At 39.3% G+C, this 20063-nt stretch overlaps 1 long non-coding RNA gene across 1 annotated transcript in view; it reads right to left on the reverse strand.

Moving 5' to 3' along the window:
• Positions 1-3439: 3439 nt before the first annotated feature.
• Positions 3440-20063, reverse strand: part of LOC308201021 — a 71090-nt gene continuing 54466 nt past the window's right edge. Inside the window, exons 3-6 of the long non-coding RNA XR_013956001.1 lie at positions 11692-11772; positions 7937-8251; positions 6248-6332; positions 3440-3944 (exon numbers count right to left, since the gene is read on the reverse strand). This is a non-coding gene — a long non-coding RNA (uncharacterized lncRNA). The remainder of the gene's footprint in view (positions 3945-6247; positions 6333-7936; positions 8252-11691; positions 11773-20063) is intronic.

A 20063-nucleotide genomic window follows, 5' to 3' on the forward strand; every position in this document is an offset into this window, starting at 1 on the left:
GATAAATCTCAGCCAACAACTAATGAGAATCTCCAGAGTTGGAGCTGTGCTAATTTGAAAACATTAGCTGGGAATTTTTATTTTATTTATTTTTTATTTTTTGGTGTATGTACAAAGTCCAACTAACCCAGTACCACTCTTGTCATGGGGTCAGCAGGCCAAAGGCAGCAGGGTGGGAGGGGGAAAGGAATCCATAAGGGGTTAAAGATAAAACATGTCATAAACATATGAGGGGGCTAAGAGGAAACACTAATGTGTAGATCATTAAGAGCATATATCACTGATAATACAAGGGGGGATATAATTACACATAATTACATGACACTTATGCAGGAGCCCCTCTGAGCCCCCCAGATAAGAAAATCCAGAGATTTTCCTTGCAGGGTTCTCTTGCAGGGTTCATGCAGGAACATTGAAATCATGGCAATATCAAGACCTTTTCAGGGCTTTTCAGTGCCACATACTTTATGATGTGAATTTACCAAACTTGGGCAAACCTCACACCGAAAACAAGGGTGGATCTCAGCCCTGATGCAATTCACAGAAATCAAGGCTGGACAAGATGGTTAATCACTATACTACTAAAAATTCCCTACTTCTTCTTGATGGCACCCAATATAACCCCAAAACATGAATAGTACTGCTATCTCCAAAAATATGTATGAGGAAATGGAGATAATTCAAGATTAAGGAAAAGAATAACAAGCTTTATAATGCATTCAGATGTTTGTTTGTTCAGTTACTTGTTTCCACCAAATACTTTTTTGGGACTCCATCAAACTGAAGGATTAAAAATCCTTGAATACTGCAGAAAACGTGGCTGAAAAAAAGTCTGGAATCACACAGCCTCTGAGGCTCAACTATCAGAAAAAATACCCTGAACTGTGGTCTTATGCTTTGGCCATTCACCATGACTATTCTTCTATTGCTGTATCATTGCTACCTGTATCATTTATTTCTACTGATATTCCAAGGTGTCACTTTTTACCAAAGACACTCGCTCAGCTGCAAGCCAACTGAGTGAACAGATGGGCCACAGATCATAGGAACTTTCTGTTTAGTGTACAGCATTAAAAACAGGCAAAAAACAAACCCACTGACAGCAGTGAGTTAAAGTAGCCACACTAGAAAAATCAGTGAAAAAGAAAAAAAAAGTTAATGTCCTTTAAAAATAAATAAATAAATAAAAAGATATTCCAAATGTTTAAATTCCTAAACTCATACAACTGAAGTTTCATGGATTTGAAAGAGAGGTAGAAGAAGGAGTGAAATGTGTAAAAAGCACTAAAGAATTTCTCCAAAAAATGTGGGGACTTTTTAAGACAGACACCGTCTAACTGGAAAAAAAAAAATCAGTTTTAAGAACATTATATTTCACATTTCATTGTTATTGAAGTTTAAATATCAAGCCTAATAATACAGAAATATGTGTATCTAAATCATCCAACCCTCATTGTTTTTTCTCACCTAATCCCAAAATTATTTTTATTAACAAACAAGTTATTAAAGTCCAGGTAAGATGTTAGTGGTTGGGCATTGCCGGACTGAAAAGTCAAAACTGCCAGCAAAATTGAATGAGGGTTGGAAGATGATGGAGAGGATTGGGTGAAGGGTTAAAAGCTAGATATTGGAGCAGATGTGTAAAAGCTTGTTTTATAGTCCCAGCTTTAAGTGCCATCCATATATGAAGGATGAAATCTGAGGCAGGATCAGTTTGCATGGCACAGCAGTGCCTGGGACAGTCTGCAGGCAGCTGGGAAGAACTTGGGGTGGGTCAAGTTTTTCCTCATTTACTTAACTAGCACATACCAATGATGACGGGACCAGAAGGGGAAGCAAATTTCTCTCCCTGCACTTTTATTTTACAGACAAAGATCTATAAAATTGTGATAGGGAGGTAAAGAAGTGCATAGGACTTTTTCACCGAAGATAGCAGGACATCAGCTTGCATAATACTCCAAACACTGCCATAGGAATTATAGGGGCTATAGTCATTTTTTAATGATTCTTGAGAAAGTCTGAACATTTAATAAAATGTGAACAGATACAATGGGATGCTGAGTACAGTGGATACAGTAGTTTTGTTTCTGTCTGCTGCATGTGTAGGTAAGTTGCTCTCCTCACTCCTGTGACAAATTTCATTGACTCTGATAGTCCTAATTTTATTGAAATGCATTAAATAAAAAATTTCATAACCAAATCCTGGCTACCAGCAGAGAAGTTAAGGCATTTTAGTTTAGTTAGATCTATTCATTCTTTCTTTCACACATGACCTTGGATTTTGAAAGTTGGTTCCTCTAAGACTTCTCCTAAGCCATGGTCTATGGCTTTAAGGTGCACCTAAGGATCAGAAAGCTCAGGGTGACTGACAGCTTAAAATCTCCCTTCCACCACAGTGCCTATTAAAGCCAGAAGGCTCCAAGAACTCAAAGATATATTTATTGTTCAATTTATATACTCTCAGACACTCTTTAGCAAATGTTATTAGGTGCTATGGATTTTCAATCGCTTATTTTACTAGTGGCTTGAATTATCCCAGTGACTTCCTAGTGTAGACAAAAGAGTTCTTTCGGCTCTTGCAAGACAGTGTCAAAATCCCATTGCCTAAAAACAAATCCAGAACCCCTCTCTGGAAAAAACGGGATTGCTGTGAGTCCCAGCTTTCTGGAGACAAGATTTGAAAACCATTGCATTCATTTTTTATTTCGTCTTCTGTTTCTCCACACCATCAAAATTCTGGGTGAGACTAGAAAACATCAACATGCCAAAATGAAAGATATCATTTAAAACAATCTGACACCTCCGTGCTGGGCCCCATGCCATTTTAGCACAAGCTGGGACATATACTTGAAAACTCAGGAGAAAATTAGTTCTTGGGATATCTTCAAGTCCAATTTTACACTTGTAAGATGAAAGACAGGACTTTTTAAAGGAGTCTAAACAATTTCAGGCTCCAGATTTTAGCAGCTTTCAGTGGACCCAACCTTTGTGATAGGGATGCCAGCTGTCATTCTCAAAGCAAAGCAATGTTCTGATAGCATAAACCTCATCCTCTTACTCTCACTTTCCTCTCTTCCTTCTCCTTATCACAGGGTGGTGAGACAAAAAAAAAATGACGATGGTGCAGCTACAGTGTTCTGGTCTGATGGGCTCTTCTTTCAGCGAAATTAGAGCAATACTGTGGTTGTTTTGGGTCATCATATTTCTGCCCAGCTTCAGGTCTTCAGGTGGTTTGGAGGTCACGTTTCCTTTCTGACACAATTTGTTATCCCCAGAAAACAAAAAATGGAAAAAATAATCACCAGGCCCTGCTTTTCAGCTGTCAGGGAGAAGGGGGCTGGCAGAGCACTTCAATGCTAGTCTGAAATTAAGGAATATAAATGCAGGACCAAAATCCAGGAAGGCTGCTGAATGCCTCTCAAAGAGAAATAATTCCTCATTCTTCTCTGCTAAGTCCCAGAGTGGACTGATGAAAAATAATCTGAACTACATGAAAATCCCTGCAATGTGTGAACTTTCATATGGAAATAGGTTTTTGGCTATTCATTACCTGTTTATATTTGCAAGGTTAAAAAGTTTAATTGATCGTTCAATAAATTATCACTTTACAGATCAGGTTAGGCTCTTAAACAAACCACGAATCACCATGTTAACACACAGATATAAATGAGTCTTTCTCAACAGGATAAACACTGTCCCCCATGTACGGTAGGTGTGGCAATTAGATTATTGATTTTAGGTAAATGTCTTGTTAATTATGCAGGAGGCTTCACTACTCGTGTTAATTAACTTACTGCTCCTTTGAATCAATACACTGTGTCCTCAGGAGAAAAAGCTCTCTCCCCCTGGTCTTTGGGGCAAAAAGAAAAAAAAAAAAGAAAAAAAAAAGTTTGGTTCATCTCTTTTCCTGTCTTCATTCTCCAAGTAGCTCCACAAATGCATAGCTCCATGTGGAAAAAAACAAAACAACAACAACAAAAAAAAGAAAAGCAGAGTGAGCAAAGTGTTAAGAGATGATCAAGCACTTCAGCCAATGAGAATGAAATTTAGACCTTGCTTGATGAAAGAAAAACCTAATTTTTATCCTGTACAGAACTCCAAATGGTGCAGAGATTATCAGCAGACAATCCCACAGAAGTTGTCTGTGCAAACCTTTCTATATACTTCAGAACCTGAGACCCCTCTCTTCCCTTGTCCAATTTTTTTAATCTTTCCTTATAGCTCTTTATTTTTTTAGTGCTTAATCAGAAACTTTTCTCACAGGATCCTTTTTACCCTTCTGTCTCATCTGAAACTTCCCTCATCTATGGCCTCTTCTTTTTCAGTCTAATTGGAATCTTCTTTTTCCACTGAATTTGTCCATTCCCCATCTCTTCTTTTCTCTCCCTCTAGTCTTCCTTTGTGGGTATGTGTTAGAATGACCAACACCCATTTTTACACCAATATCCCTTGAGCTGGATAGCTCAGAGTTGACTAGCATTTGTGTATCTTAACTACTCACCAAAGGCTTAGATCAAATATCAGACTACTCTTAAAAAAAATTAAAATTCATCCAATGGGAGTCCAACTTTATAGATGTATGTAAAATATGATATTTTTCCATTTCTCTTTTTTTTTTTTTCTTTTTAATGAGGTACTTTGATTCCATATTATCAACAGAAATCTCAGTCTAGGAAATCCCATACAGAACTTCCCCAAATTTTTAATGGTGTTATTGGAATTTCTAAGCTAATAAGAATGCAGGTTTTGTCCACATTAACTCTCAGGGTTAGAATAATGACTATAAGCACAAACTTTCACATGATGACAGCCCAAATCTGAATCAAAGCTCCCTGGAAGCAGGTGGATCTGGATGTCTGGTCAAAAGGTCAGCCGTTTCCTTTTTGACTGCAATAAATGAAATAAACTGAAACCAGTTTCCTACTTGGCCTTTGGTTGTTTTCATATTTTCTCCATTTCTTTTGGTGATTTTGCAGTTCAAATCCTGTTTATGGCTTTTCAGTATATTTTGTTTGTGACTTTTTTGGTTGAGAGTGGAGACAAATGATTAGGACCATAATCCTGAAGACACTTAGGCATAACTTTATTCATATAAGCAGACGTGGTGCAGTCAATGGAGCTTTTACATGAGCAAAGTTACTCACATGTCTTAAGTACTTGCAGGATCAGGACCTTAATCTTGTGTTTTATGCTATTCGTTGACCTTGGTCATGTACACATTTATTACTGGTATGAAAAAGTACAAGGTAGAATGAGTGACATTCCTGGTACAGGGAGAGGTTTAACAGGAGGAAAAGAAATGGGAGTGCTTTTGTAACTGTTCTAAAAATAACCTTAAAAAAAAAAAAAATCTTTGCAAAAGTTTGAGACTAGCTTGCATTGATGTTTACATGAAGCCTGTTATACATAATTTTCCGAAGCTGTTTTCAATCATGCAAATGATTTTTTCCTTTGCAATATGCTAATGCAATCTGATTTATTTCAGTTGTAAAAGTTAATTACAATGTGTTTGTGAGTCCCTAAAGATGATGTATTAAATGTTTATAACCGGGATTATTAAAATGTCCTGTCTCGATTACAGTGCTTCTCTTTCAAACACTAGAACTAATTGTAGCCTTAAATCACAACAACCTCACCGTTAAAATTAACACAAGGGCAACATTGCATAATTTTAATTAATTTTAATTTGGCCAAAGCAAATTAATTTTTGTTTTCTAGAAGGACAGCTAAAATCTTTCCCAGCCCACTTCCATTAAACATGGAGTTCATAAACTTCTCTCTTTTTTCCACATTTGTATCCCTTTAACGATTCCATGGCTACATATTTACACTTTAAAATGCTCTTTGATTTCTCATGCTCTTTCTATTTTCATTGAAATGACTGTATTTGTGTCTGAAGTCCTTATTACTGTGCACCCAAAAGCGAATGAAATAATGGTGCAACATCCAGTATTTCACTGATTTTACATGCCTGTGCATTGCTCCAAATCATTCTGTAAACAAGTACCTCAGAGCCCCTTGAAGCTCTTGGAGCTTCAAGTTTTCTCTCCTGAACACCTCTGAAAGAACTTTTAAAATCTGGTGACAAAAAGTCTTTAAAAAGAAAAATCCCTAGAGAAATAATTAATTTGCACACCTACCTTTGCTATGCCTCTCTTTGCTTTGGTGTCACACTAAAGATTTTTTAAGGGAAGATGGGATTCTGCACCCAGATGGCATGAGTGATCTTGCTTACAAATTCCCTTACCTGAGGCCTGAAACCTCCATGCCATGAGACATCACAGACATTTGCTGGGGTACCACAATGACATCACAGTGTAGATTGTTTGGAGCTGTGTTTAGGATTAAAAACAAGAGAAAATTAGGAAATTCCTCTTCTTATCCTTGTATTATTACCATTTTATAAACATTACCAAAACTATCAAAATCACACCTAGAGGTCGTCCTGATGCAGTGTTTGAAATCTCCTTTTTTTTTTTTTTTTCCCTTATGAAATACCGAATCCTTATAATGGTAAGTGTGGGATTTGGCTGTACATGAGTAATTTGTTGCCAGGGAAGGGAAGCAAAGTTTCAATTCAGGGAGTTTCCAGGGCTGTTTTCCAGAGGGAGCTGTGGTTTGCCTCTCCCACCCACAGAAGCAGCTGTGGGAGCGAGGGATGGGTAGGGAAGGGCTTGCCCTTCCTTATGTGCTAGGAGCTGGAACAAGAACAAGCTCACCGCCTTGCATGAATAGAAAGGAATCACTTGCCCCCGAGTAGCACTTAGCAAAGAGCATATGTGCATGTTTTTTAATGACAGACAGGAACAGCATTATTATAAGGATGGCCACAATGAAGCAAACCAAACGTCAGTCTAGACGAGGATCCTGCCTTGAATTGTAGCAAGAGCAGTTGCTTAGGCAAAAGTATAAAACTAGGCCAAGCATATCGCACTGTCCACTGCACTTCATGATTTGTAAATATTTAGTAGAGTCCTTCCATGCCTTTGATCAGTCTTCCTTGGACCTGTGAAAACTTCCACAACATCTGCTAGTAAGAAAACCCTCAGCTCAGCTGTGTGTTGATTACCAAAAGCTGTTCATTTTAGTTTATTCCTTTTTGTCCAAAGGTCTCAAAGCAACAAAAGAAGGTAGAAAAGGTTTACTCTCTAGTGTCTATGTAAGGAGAAGCTGCGGTAGAGCAAGTCTGAGTTCTCTCTCACCATCTGTACATAACCACACCACACCACAAATGTGAGTTACTTAGTAGTAAGGCTTCAGACTTCAAGCAGTCCATTGGTCTTTATAATGGCAGTGTTCCCATTTCATGTTATGCTGGGGAAAAACCAGCATCCACATAAGCCCTGTACTTTGTATTCTGTGTTGCTTTAGTTTGGCCCTGGATAAAGGAAGCAAATCCACTTGCACACGGACCAAACTGAAGCTGATAAGGCCTCTGTTTTTCACCTCTGTCTTTCCTTAATGATCTGATCAAGTGGCTGCTTAAAAGTGAGAACAGGCATGCACATGAGGGGACCTTCACATCCACATAAATATCACTTACTGCACGCATTTTTGTGTCAGGCAATTCAGTCACAGTCCCAGCACGAGAGTCAGGTCAGGGCAGCAGCTGCCCTGAGGTTGAAAGGTAACCAGAATTACTTATGTGTTTTAGCGTATTCCTCTGAGACTTCATATCTGTCTCTGCTCCTCAGCTGCTTAGTGAAACTAGGCCTTCTGCAACACAGCAACAGCTTTTCAGTCGCATTGGTCACATCTTGCTTCTGAGGAATTTGTTACTGGTACGGTCCTAATCGTCTATTTTCACTGGAAACCTGTGTCCATTAGCTCCCTCTCACTCCTCCCAGCCCTCATGCTTTCCTGGAAAAGAAAAGCAGCAAGAAGGATGCAGCTGCACTTGATTCAGATTCCCACTGACTGAGGATATAAATCTTACCTTGGCCAAACACGTCAAACAGTGAAACTGCCGTCTTTAAGCACTGTCGGTCTGCAGCCTGCCATCTTCATCCTTCTGGTGGACAAATGGCTTCTGTAGTCTCTGAATTCAGAGACAAATACAGGGCTGGGTGATCTGTCTCCTCACTGGATCATTTCCTCACCAGCAAGAAGAAGCACATTTGCTTTAGGCTTGATTTACATGCTATTGACTATCTTTAGCATCCTGGTGATTTCCAAGGAGATCCCTCAACACAGACACGAACTCCTCAAATAAAGCCAGACAGTAGCTGGGCAGGGACTTGCTGGGCAACAGCTGAAAAAAAGCAGCAGTTAGAAATTGGTCTGGAAGCACACTTCAAAGAAAAAACATATAAGGTTTGTTAGGGCCTAGTCTGCACGTTCAAATCCTATATTCAGACAGCCTCTGTGTATGAGCTTACAGGTGATGTTTTCCCTGTTGTGATGATTTTCTTACTGACTCAGTAGGACATAGCCTTGCAACTCCTTTTTTCTCCCACTTCATCAGTAAGTTGCAGATGAAGCATGGACAGAATGTCCCAAGGATCCAGATAAAAAAGCAGCTCTCATTTCTTGGATAAAGATCAACCCAAGCATCTCAAGCTACAGGTATCGCTGGTAGGTGCTCAGCAGCTCTAAAAACAGGCCTTTGCTGTCTGGGCACAGTGTCAGCCTAAGGGGCATCTTTCACAGTATAGCTGACATATTATTTATTTATTCATTTATTTATTTATTTATTCTTTGCTGGAAAGGCAAGAATTCAAAAGAAGTGTGTGGCTGAATTTCTTTCATTCATTATTTATAACTGAGCGCACACAATTTTATTTATTTATTTATTTATTTTGCCTATAGTTCAAGCTGTCTGGGTATTTTCCAGAGCCTGTAAATATAGAGAAAGTTGGAATATGGATTTACCTAACCAGGCTCGGTCCTGAGCTTTGCTGTTCTGGACTGTTTCAACATATCCTACAAAAGCAATGTCAGATTGTCCTCAGCATTACTGAATCATACTAGGCCCCATCCAAACAGCTCTTCAGCTTCTCTTTCAATGGAGATTTACCAGCTGAAGGCACTGAGACTGCAGCAAACTTCTGTCACCCACAGCGTTAATGACTAAAAGCCAGCATCAAAGTAAGAAGCATAAATAGGAATTCTTTAATTATAATGAATGGCACATTAACCTCAGCATGAATCTGTCATGACTTTTCAAAATGGCACACGTGCGGTGCCGTGCTTCAGCTTACGCCCTGGGCCTTTCGGTTGATCCCTTGGGATCTGTGTCTGCTTTTCTGACCAGAATGGCTCCCATCCAGCTACATTCAGTCATGGTGGGACATATTTGTATCCAGAAATACAGAATTCTCCTGAAAAATACTGATGATAAAGAAACTTGCTCATCTGCTGACTGTTGTCTTTCTTGTTCTGGGGATAAATAAATATGTGAGTGGGCATTTATTAAACAGACTAATGTTGAATCAACATATAAGAGGCCAGATTTTCTGTAAGTCATCAAAGCTCTGCTGAAGTCCATGAAACAATGCCAATCATTTCCAGCTGAGACCTTGGCCAAAACACTGTGAAAAACCACAAATGCATGCAATAAATATATTGCTTTCCATGAAACAGAAAACACAAATGTTATATTACGATGGAAATGGTTTCATAAAGTATGTTGCTATTAATGGACCTTGGATATAATAAAAATATGGTTGCTGTTTAAAATACATGGTAGAGCCATCAGCTTATAAGCAAACCGTAATGGTACCTGCTGTGCTGCTTTTCCAGGTGCCAAAGGCAGAGTGATAAACACTGTCATCTGTGAGAACTGCAGACCTGTGCTCAGACCGTGGAGGGCTGGATATACTTTGATAGACTTCCAAGCCTGGGCACACTTCTTCACACTGTGGCTTCAAGGCCAGCATGCCATCATAGGTCAGAGCCCCACAAAAATGAGTTATGGTGGGACTGTGTGAGGTAAAGCTAAGGGTCATATAACTTTGCACGCTCCCACAGAGTGCTGACAAATAGAGGTTAAAAAAAAAAAGAAAAATCTTTCCATCTGGGTTTTACTAAGTTCTTAGCAACTTTGGAAAGTCCCATGGTATTTTTTTATGAATCCAACATCATAGCCATCAGAATGGCCCAAATGTCCTATGGCAAGGACTTCGACTTACTGTTTTTCCTTTGTTGCCCAAATATCTACTAGTCTTCCCTCAGATGCCTGAATTTTACCTGTGGTCACACACCAGGAGGAGGTGGCTGGATTCTGCATTTGGCCTCACCTGACCAAAGTTTCTCTCTTCCTCCCCATGAGCTGTATGCATTATTTTTATATGTAAATCCCCTTCACAGAGTGCTGTGGTGGGCCTGTGATTTAACTCACAGTTTCAGACTATATAGAGCGGTTCACTTGGACCAGCATTTTGACTTTTGCTATGTTGGCCACTCCTCTGCTATTCTTGCTTACAGCATCATTAACCTGTAGGGAAAGGGTGAGCTTACCCATCACTGGAAATACAGAATATAATAAAAGTCCAAGTGATATAATGGCACTGCTCTCCACCTACAGGCAGACACAGATGATTCGGCCAAGCAGGCTGCTCAGGCCCAAGACTTTGCAATTCTGATTTTTTATTTTGCTGCAGCCCAGCGCCTTTGCCCAGTGCTACCACATATTCTCAAGCCAATGATGAGCTGAGTGTGTATATCCTAATTTCTTTTCACTCATCTGACCAGAAGTAAACAAGACCTTAAAAAGAAATCTGTCTCCTTCCTGTTTTTACCTAAAGGATTCTTCTCAGTGTGCAGCACTAGATCTTTATTTGGTATATCACTGCACCTCGTCCATCAGCATCTATCACTGTTTTTTTAATGATGGGGAGAGTAAGGAAAAGTAAGTAAATAGTAGTAAATAGTTAGCCCTAAACTTAGGACTTACCCTATGTTGAAAACTGTTCTAAATTAAGCACAGTGGATGGGTTAGAGGGAAAGACCAAATCTCTAGGAAAAATTTTAAAGAAAAAGAAAAAGAAAAAGAAAAAGAAAAAGAAAAAGAAAAAGAAAAAGAAAAAGAAAAAGAAAAAGAAAAAGAAAAAGAAAAAGAAAAAGAAAAAGAAGAAGAAGAAGAAGAAGAAGAAGAAGAAGAAGAAGAAGAAGAAGAAGAAGAAGAAGAAGAAGAAGAAGAAGAAGAAGAAGAAGAAGAAGAAGGAGAAGGAGAAGAACAAGAACAAGAAAAAGTGTTGTTTTCTTTTTTCCTAAGCCTATTTTTGTTTAGCTGTTGGTTATAAATTATTGCTTGAATGTGCACTTCCTAATAATGGCCAGTGACAGTAAGGGGAAATTCCACACAGGCAGGGGAAGAAAATACAATTAATTTCAATATATTTGCAGCACAAATTATTCGAAAGAATGACCTAGAGTTCTTTCAGATCTCTGTCTTCAGGTTTTCAACTCCTTATCATATATAGACATAGACCGGAATGGAAACCCCAGGTTATAAAACAACCTGGGAGCTGTAGATCTGTACTGTAGAGCCACAAAGCTCAGGACTAACCCTACTTGTGGTAAATCCAAAGAAGCCTTTGCTAAAAGTTAACAGCCCCCATATGTTCCTATGAGCCAAACCTCAGAGCTTTTTTTCTCAGCTGCTGTCTCAGTCTGGTGTTACTTCTGGCCAGAAAAGAGATCCAGAAATATTATGTGTTGAGGTGTCATCAGCAGAGAAATCCCTCTTACCTATAGGGAGCTTGAATCAACTTGCAGTTCTGGCCTGAATTCTTGAATGCGAAGGATTTCTCAGAAGAGTTTTGATTGCCTCTAAAAATAAAACTGCATTTAGAAAAAAAAAAAAAGTAGACCTGAACCACATATTCATGCTAGCTCCCATATCTCCCAGAATCTGATTTCATATCCTCATCTCCACTTTCAAGGTAGGATTTTTATCAAAAGCAGAGGTGCATTTGATCCAACTCTTCTAAAACCCAATGAGCAAGTATGCATAAGGTTCATCCCTATCATCTTTCTGTTGGTTTTCCTTTTGATCACAAAATGATATCTTTCTCCACTCAGTGGGCAATGAACCTTTCAATATTTACCCCCATGGCTGCAACAGCTTCATTTATCTTCATCTTTGAAAGCAACTCTATAATTATATCGTGCATTGTTCTCCAAGAGCCGCTCGCCAGTTAAGAAAAATATGTAATCAGCAGCCTTCCTTTCTAGCCAAAGGTACGTGTGACCAGTGAGACCTTTCCAAACTAGGACTGTAAAAGAAGCTAGATGTTAGATAAGGACCATTCTCCAAAAGAGAAATATATGCAAAAAGGAGGAGATAGACATCTGGCCAGAGCGTAGCATTTCTAGATAAACACTTCTGGTTATAGATGATTTCAGATCACGTATCTGCTTTCCTGTGTTCCTTTGATTATTACTGTTTGTCACGGACACTAAAATTGGAATTTGTGGCTGACCCCCATTCCCTATTGGCAAATGACCCTGACAGGGTTATCAAAGTCTAATACCCATTTTTTTCCTCTTCCCGTGGCTTTAATTGTACTGGTAATCTCACACGGCTTGTGAATTGTGAGAAGAGAGGGAGAGGGGAAAATGCAGAAGAAGTTGGGTTGAAAACCATGGAATTATGTCATGAACACAAAGTTTCTCATAGGAAAGTCTCTGTCTCAACTATGCAGGATGGGGTGGGGGGTGCGAAGGAGGAGGGAGTTCTTCACGAAAATCAGAAAGAAATAGATCTTTCCTCTTGTCTCTCACGTTTTGCAGAGTAAATGCTTGGCATTAAAGGAGCCATGGGCTCCCTTGTCAGGATGAATCATCCCCTTGGAATCTGCACGGAGCATAGGCTGAAGAGGCGGTATATTGCCAAATGCCAAATGCATGTGCTGGAATCACAGCCCGCCGCTTCCAGCACAGCCCCGCACACAGCCTTGTTCACTCCCGTTCCCATTTCTGGTTTGTGTCTTGTCACCTAAAACATAAACAGAGGCAAGGAGCTCACGGAGAGAAACGAGGGGGTGGAGGAATGGGGTGGAGGGAGGATGAGGCGAGGTTTCCAGCGAGACACAGCTCTTCCTTTCACTGCCCACAAGAACGGGAACATTCCTCTTGCACAGCCTCGTGTGTGGACCCCGTCCACATCTCCCCCTCTGTAACAGAAAAATGCTGCTGGAAGACAGCATCCCTGGGATGCTCCCAGGTATTTTTCCCAACATCACACATTTGGTTTGTGTTTTATTGCTCTGGCAATATTAGACACTCTCAGAACAAGATGACACTGCAACATCACATGGAGAAAAGACCACGGGCTAACAGTGAGAGCCGCCCATAGCCAGCAACAAAGATATTCAAACTAAATAGCATATAAGTAACATTTAGCATAAGGTAACTTATTTCAATGTTGTGGTAAAAAAACATTTAAGAGGGAGAAACTTTTCAAAAGGATTATGTTTATTCACAGCATTTCTTATGAAGCAGAAAATAATGGTAATAATGATAGAGAATTATAGGTGAAGTAAAATAGATGTGAAACGCTTTTAATTCCCAACCTTCTGTATATCACCTTTTTTTGTGTGTGTGTGTTCCTTAACATGGGATTGCCTGGCTGACATGAATGGACCAAAGGTAACACAGCAGGATGCAGTGGTATTCTGGCGATGCTGAAGAAAGGGGTCCATTTCCATGCCGGTTCCTGCTGATCTAATAAATATAACTATTTTATTCCCACCACCTCCTCTTTCCCACATGATTCTGACAGTTGGCAATAATAGAGTTGCTGAATTCATATGGAAAGAAGGAAATGAAATATTAAAATAACAAGGCAAAGATAAGATTTGCATTTGTACTTATACCATTGGCTTTTAAGAGAGTTTCCCCTATTAATATTAGATTTTGACAGGGGAAAGGGAGGCCAAGTTTCTGCTCATTTCAAAGGCTGACCGTCATCCTCCTGTCATTAGTAGCATGTTTCTGAGTTAACTGATCATTCAGCAGTAACAGCTTAATTCAGATTGGGCAGATACACACAGCCCGATCTCTGTCAAACTAACCAGGACATGCAACGTGGAGTTTATGCCAGATTTACACTGGCTGTGTCTAGACAGACAATATCTGATCTGGCTTAAAGAAAGAGTGGCATGAACAGACAATATCTGCACTGGCAAAAAGCCTGGCAGGACAGAGTTAAGCTGTGACATCTTTTTTTTAACAAACTCAAGTCAGCGGGGAAAAAATGTATATACGAGCAGTATTTTGTATTACGTAGCCATAGAGGTTTTCACTTGGAACTAGGGACCCTAGTGCAGGATTTTCTGTATAACTGAGATGAAGCTGTGCCCTTTGTTTACAGTGGTGCTGTGAGTTCCACATCTTCCCTGTGTTTGGTTCAGTGTCAGCACAGCTCTTAGGTGAGACTTGGAGCTCATGGAGGTGAATGCAAGAATTTCTTACAACTAGATGAAGCTGTCTCTGAAGACGTACCCAAAGAGCTTGAATAGCAAAGCATTAAAAATATTGACCACATTTGTCCTGGATTCAATGTTCTCACTAGTTCTATCAGTTGTTTCTTCAAAAACATTCAACCAGTTTCTTCAAAAACCAACTTTCATTTGTCTGCCTATCTCTAGTTTATAACCCCTTTAAAACTCCATTTGACTTTTTTGTAACTTGACCATCTCTGTTACTTCCTCTTATCAAGGGGACCAACCACACAACTATTTTGTGCCTCCACAGTATGTTTGCAGAGTGTTTTCCTAGTAAACCATGCCTTGCATAGGTCCTCTGGCAGAACTGCCACATATAAATTAGAATCGTCCCGATTCACATCTCAGCTGCAAAAAAAAATGTGCAAGACATACACTGAACAAGTCCAGCCACCGGATGGGAGGACTCAACTAATTGGTTGAGTTGGCTCAAATACTTGGCCACCAGCTGGCTGATACAGCAGCCTCCAGCCCCAGGGAGTCAAATGTTCCACCCCAAATACAACCTGGGTCTATTTAGTGGCAGAGCAGAGCAATAACCTCTGGTACCACATGGCTCAGACCATTTTTTAATTATTATTACTAATTTTAAAATATAAAAATGGCATAAAACCTTTTTCAAAATTTAATTTGCATTTAAAAAAAAAGAAAAAAAGAAAAGAAAAGAAAAGAATGAAAGCATATGGTATCAATCATATTTTATAATACTTGTAACTGCAGTTCGGAAACATGTGTTTCCTAACTGCTCATTCAGCAGTATCTGTATAATTTTTTTAAGCAAAAAACAACCCTCTAAACAAAGCATTTAAACTAACCAGCATTGCATGATATTGTACTTAGCTGAAATGAACCATTTTATTTGGGTGTAAGCTGAATAGAACCAGCAGTTACTGTTGCTCTGTTACTATTCCAGAAACCTTCTTTCAACTTTAAATTAGATTCAGGAAGAAAGGAAGAAAATACTATGCCTTCAAATATCACTGCTGTTGCTACTCCTGTAATGGTAAACACTGAAAGTGCAGTATATTTTGTTCATGCTGTTTCCAAAGCATTTTATTTAACTATGGACAATCTGCCTTAATGAAGGAAAGCAATGGCTCATCAGAACAGGTTCCCTGTCTCAACAGTGGCCTTTAACTGATGCTTCCAGAAAAGCATGGGATCTGCCTCATTCATTTAGCCAATTGATACTGGGAAGGAAAATACTTCATCTTGATCTCCTGTGATGATTAATTAATATTTGGATCATCTTTCTTTCTTTTGTCGTTAAGCATGACTGAAGAAGTATGATAATTTTCCCATGAGTGCCTTGGGATGCCCAGCACATAAACTTCATGATTTCAGCTCATATATTTAATAAACCTTCAGAGATCCATCACACCTTGATGCAGACGAATAACAGGAATTGATCCCAGTCACCTATGCCTCAAACAAAATGCAACATTTTTTTTCTTTTTTTTTTCCTGAGATCAGATTAGTCCCCAATTTCTTGAGATATATAGTACCCACTCCCTCCCATTACCATCCTGTCAAAACCCATTTTTTCTCCTGAAAGCCACTGGGTGATTTTTAGCAGATAAATGCTCCACCTTTGAAATTCAACTCCATCACATTTTGTTTGTTTGTCTGTCTCTCTGTTATGCTCTGCACACCTTCTTGCAACAGGGTGATAATATAGTTATTGCCAGAAAAAAATGGATGGACATCCCTCTTCCTCTCTCAGTCACACTGACATCCATTCATTTTACACAGAAATAACTCCATTGACTTTATTGTACTTGTTCTGACTTGGTATTGGTACAAGCAAGAGAAGAACAAGGTTCTATTTTTATTTTTCATTTCCTACGTGCAGCTGATGTCAGAGACCCTGCAGCACGCCGACCTTTGCTGAGAAACTTGACAAAAATCCACCCTTCTATCTGAAGACAAAACAAGGGATTATCAGCAAGAAATTAGCAAAGCAATCAACGTGCAAGAGGATCCTCATTTAATAAGTGCTAACTTTTATTTTCCTAATAGGCATTAAAAACAATAACACCACGTCCATGATACAATTTGATTAAATTGGCTCCGATAGCTTTGGGAGCAGTAATATGATTAAATGTCTAACACAGAGCATGTTTTTGGTGGCTGATCGGCAGAGTGCCTAGCTTTTATTCCACACACACTGCAGTTCTTGGTGATGATGGCATTAACCATTTCCTATTCAAGCCCGCTGGAAAATCCAAAGTGTTCTCCCCCTGGGAAACACCCTGGGGCAACACCATAGAGAGAAGGACTGGGAATAATTTCCAAATATCCCCTTCTCACCTCTCCTTTCTATTTTGCATGCAGCTTCTTGGTCATTGCTTGACCTGTGCATGGAAATCATGACGGATCTGATCTGATTTTTTTTTTTTTTGAGAGGTCCTTTGCGGATCCAGGAGTTGGACTCAATGATCCTTGTGGGTCCCTTCCAACTCAGATATTCTATGTTTCTATGTTTTGTTTTTTCTTTTTCTACCATCTATTTTGAAGGACAGCCATCAAAGTAAGGATCTTGACACAAGCCTCAGTCCAACCAGCACCACATGTCAGGAACTCCTCTCCCCTTGCTGCACAGGATTGAAGTATTCCTTCCATATTCAGAAAGTTATCGTGTCTGCCATAGCTAGGCCCTGCAATAATTCCTGTCTGACTTGTTTCACGGCTAAAATGATTGAATTAATTTTAACTCCTAAACTAAGATTTTTATATCATGACATGGTTTATGAGTGACTTGAATGTGAATCCCTTGTGAAGTGCTAAAAACACCTGAAAACTTTAAGAAATGTTTATACTGTGAAAAACTCTGAAGGAATCCCATGGAAATCAGGCAGATTATAGGCTGTTTGCTCGTACACTTGAGCTTAAGAATTTGCATAGGTGCCTGATGTATTGGAGCCAGTGACTTCTGCACAGAGATCCACTGCAGTCCAGCTTGATTTCAAGGGAATTTGGTGAGAATTTAATAGCATAGCTTCCCAATATTACCTCAAATAAATTATACAAACCTCCCAGCAGCAGGACTTTTATGAAGACAGCAGTTTAGAAAGACATATACTTCATCATGTGCATATCAGATACTATAACAGATTCTTCTTTCTATACTAAAGCGCCTTCGAATCAGGACACCAAGGAAGAAAACCAACCAAGCTCAAGAGGCAGAATATCTGAACAGAGTCATATTGCTTCATTTCCCCCTAAATTCTGTAGGTTGGTTAAAACAAACACACACACACACACAAAAAAAAAAAAAATCCCAGGAGGATTTATCTATGTATTTATACTGGACAAGCTGGAATAAAGTATATCCAGTGCTTCAGAACAAAATATTTCAAGGTGCATAATGGCATTCATAATGTTGTTGAATTCAGAGCTCAGCACTAAGACAAAAAGAAATAATTTCAGCTCCTTTTAACAGCCCCCACATCATGTGTTTGCACTTGTTCCAAACCCAGGGCAGACTTCACCATTTATTTTGTGTATTTCTAAGAGATCTTAGCCATATGCAGAGATGTACTGTGATTGCCGTTATATTAGGACATGCCTCTTCACACAGCTCTTGTCAGTTAATGAAGGGAAGACAGGAAAGCCCCATGACTAACTTCATTTACCAGAGAAGGAGAGATGGCAGAGCAAAAGCCAAGCTGTTTCTGCAAAGGATGCGCTAGAAACTGAGGTCCTGAGTTCAGTACCTACATTTCTAATTCAGGAAAAGTCATCTGTCCTCTTGTCTTCCCTGGCCAAGATGACTGTCTAATACATAACTGGGAAATTTAAGCTACTTTGGGATTTAAATAATTTACAGCGCAGTAGGAGAACAAACCTTTCTTTTTAATTAATCAAATTCTATAAAATCTGATCATTTAACAGAATCTGAAGTACAAATGATGATGTAATGATATCTCCTGAGACAATATTCTATACATTTTCCCTTCTCTTTTCCCCTAAATCAGTAATTACTAACATAATGCTAAATAAGAAAAGATTTAGTCTCCTCTCGTGGACCCTTTGATGTAGCACACAGCTTTTTTGTTCTAATTTCGTGTAGATAAAATAGCCACAGATTGCCCCTTTGTACCCTAACAGCTTTCTCACTATGCCGTCCTGCAGCCCAACTTCTTGTTCTGTCAGACTGGCAATATCTGTAGTGACTTACACTGCTTTTTTTTTTTTTTTTTTTTCATGCCTGCAAAGGTTCACACAGCCAGAGGAAGGCTCATTTCTGAAGAGGAATAATGCGCTGAGAAGCCGCCTGGACCTTGTTCATGGTCCTTTCCAGGAGAACTAATTGCCAAAACTAATTAAGACTGAAACTGATGGGGTTCTCTCCCACATAGACTTTACAGGATTAAGAACAATACTAGTTAGCTGTAAACATGGTCTCTTAAAAAAACTACAGATTCTCTTTGCCGAAGGCTTAGAGTGGGCGGGGATCAGAAGCTTTTTGATATGTAAGTGTACCCAGCAGTAATAAAAGTCTTACACCAGGTTAACTACACAATTTGCTAATAACATTTGCTGACACAATCCATGAAAATCACTCTGGCAGCCCGATTTTTGGCAAGTGTACAAACGTTTTATTGAACACATGCTGCCTATGAAACATGGTCTATGAAAACATGGCCCCCCTATTCGCAAACGAGCAGCTGAGTAACATGTGAATAAATACCTGCTCTCGATTCTTTTTGGCGTATAGCGAGCAGGAAACCTCCAATTCTTTCGCATATATTTTGGAGGGAAAAGCAAGAAAATGTTCCTCAACTAACTTTGGTGTTGGAGAGCAAAATTTCCGTACAGTATGGCCCATAACCAATGAGTGTCAGTCAAGGCAGACATCCCACGTAAAAGGAATCACTGTTTTCACACCGTTTCAAGTTGAAACATGGTCTGCTCGTGTTCTTTCACTCTAAGTGGAGCTTACAGAATTCAATGATGCATATTATAAGCCAAAATTTTTCAGGGACACAACTATGCCTATCCTCCTAGGAATTGTATGCAAGAATCGCAAGGTTGTGTTTTGAGATTTGCCCCAGCTACACAGGCAAGAGACCCAAGGAATATGTATGATTAGACATATAAAATGTGTATCCAGTCTGACTTACCCATTAATTTATAAAGCAGCATTTCCAAAGACAGACAGTGAGGCACTGCCAGTCACTACCATGATGCTAAAATAACATGATGCAGATCAGCAGAGAAGTAGCAGGTGCCAGTAAACATGTGGTGGCCCCAAATATACTGGTTTTCCCCAGCACCTTCTCTAAAACTTCCTGTGAAATAGGACAACATAAAACACTGCTTTACTGACTACCTATCCAAGGGGGTCTGTAATAGGGAACAGGATGGATTCTTTTCACTATGTTTCAGCCACATGGCTGCCACATTTCTGGGGCAACAATTAAGATTAATCAACAATACTGTCAGTTTTTCTTTCACTCCTGGCACATGTATTTCTATGATATGATGATGTGTCACTAATATCTAATTATCTATCATGTCTCCTGCAGCATACCCTAGAAGTATCCAGAAATGGCAAAGTCCTAAAAAAAAAAAAATAGAGAGAGAGAGAGAGGAATGGGTGCTAACATA

The sequence above is a fragment of the Anser brachyrhynchus genome (genome assembly GCF_964034855.1).
Source record: "Anser brachyrhynchus genome assembly, chromosome: 11".
NCBI classification, from domain to species: Eukaryota; Metazoa; Chordata; class Aves; order Anseriformes; family Anatidae; genus Anser; species Anser brachyrhynchus.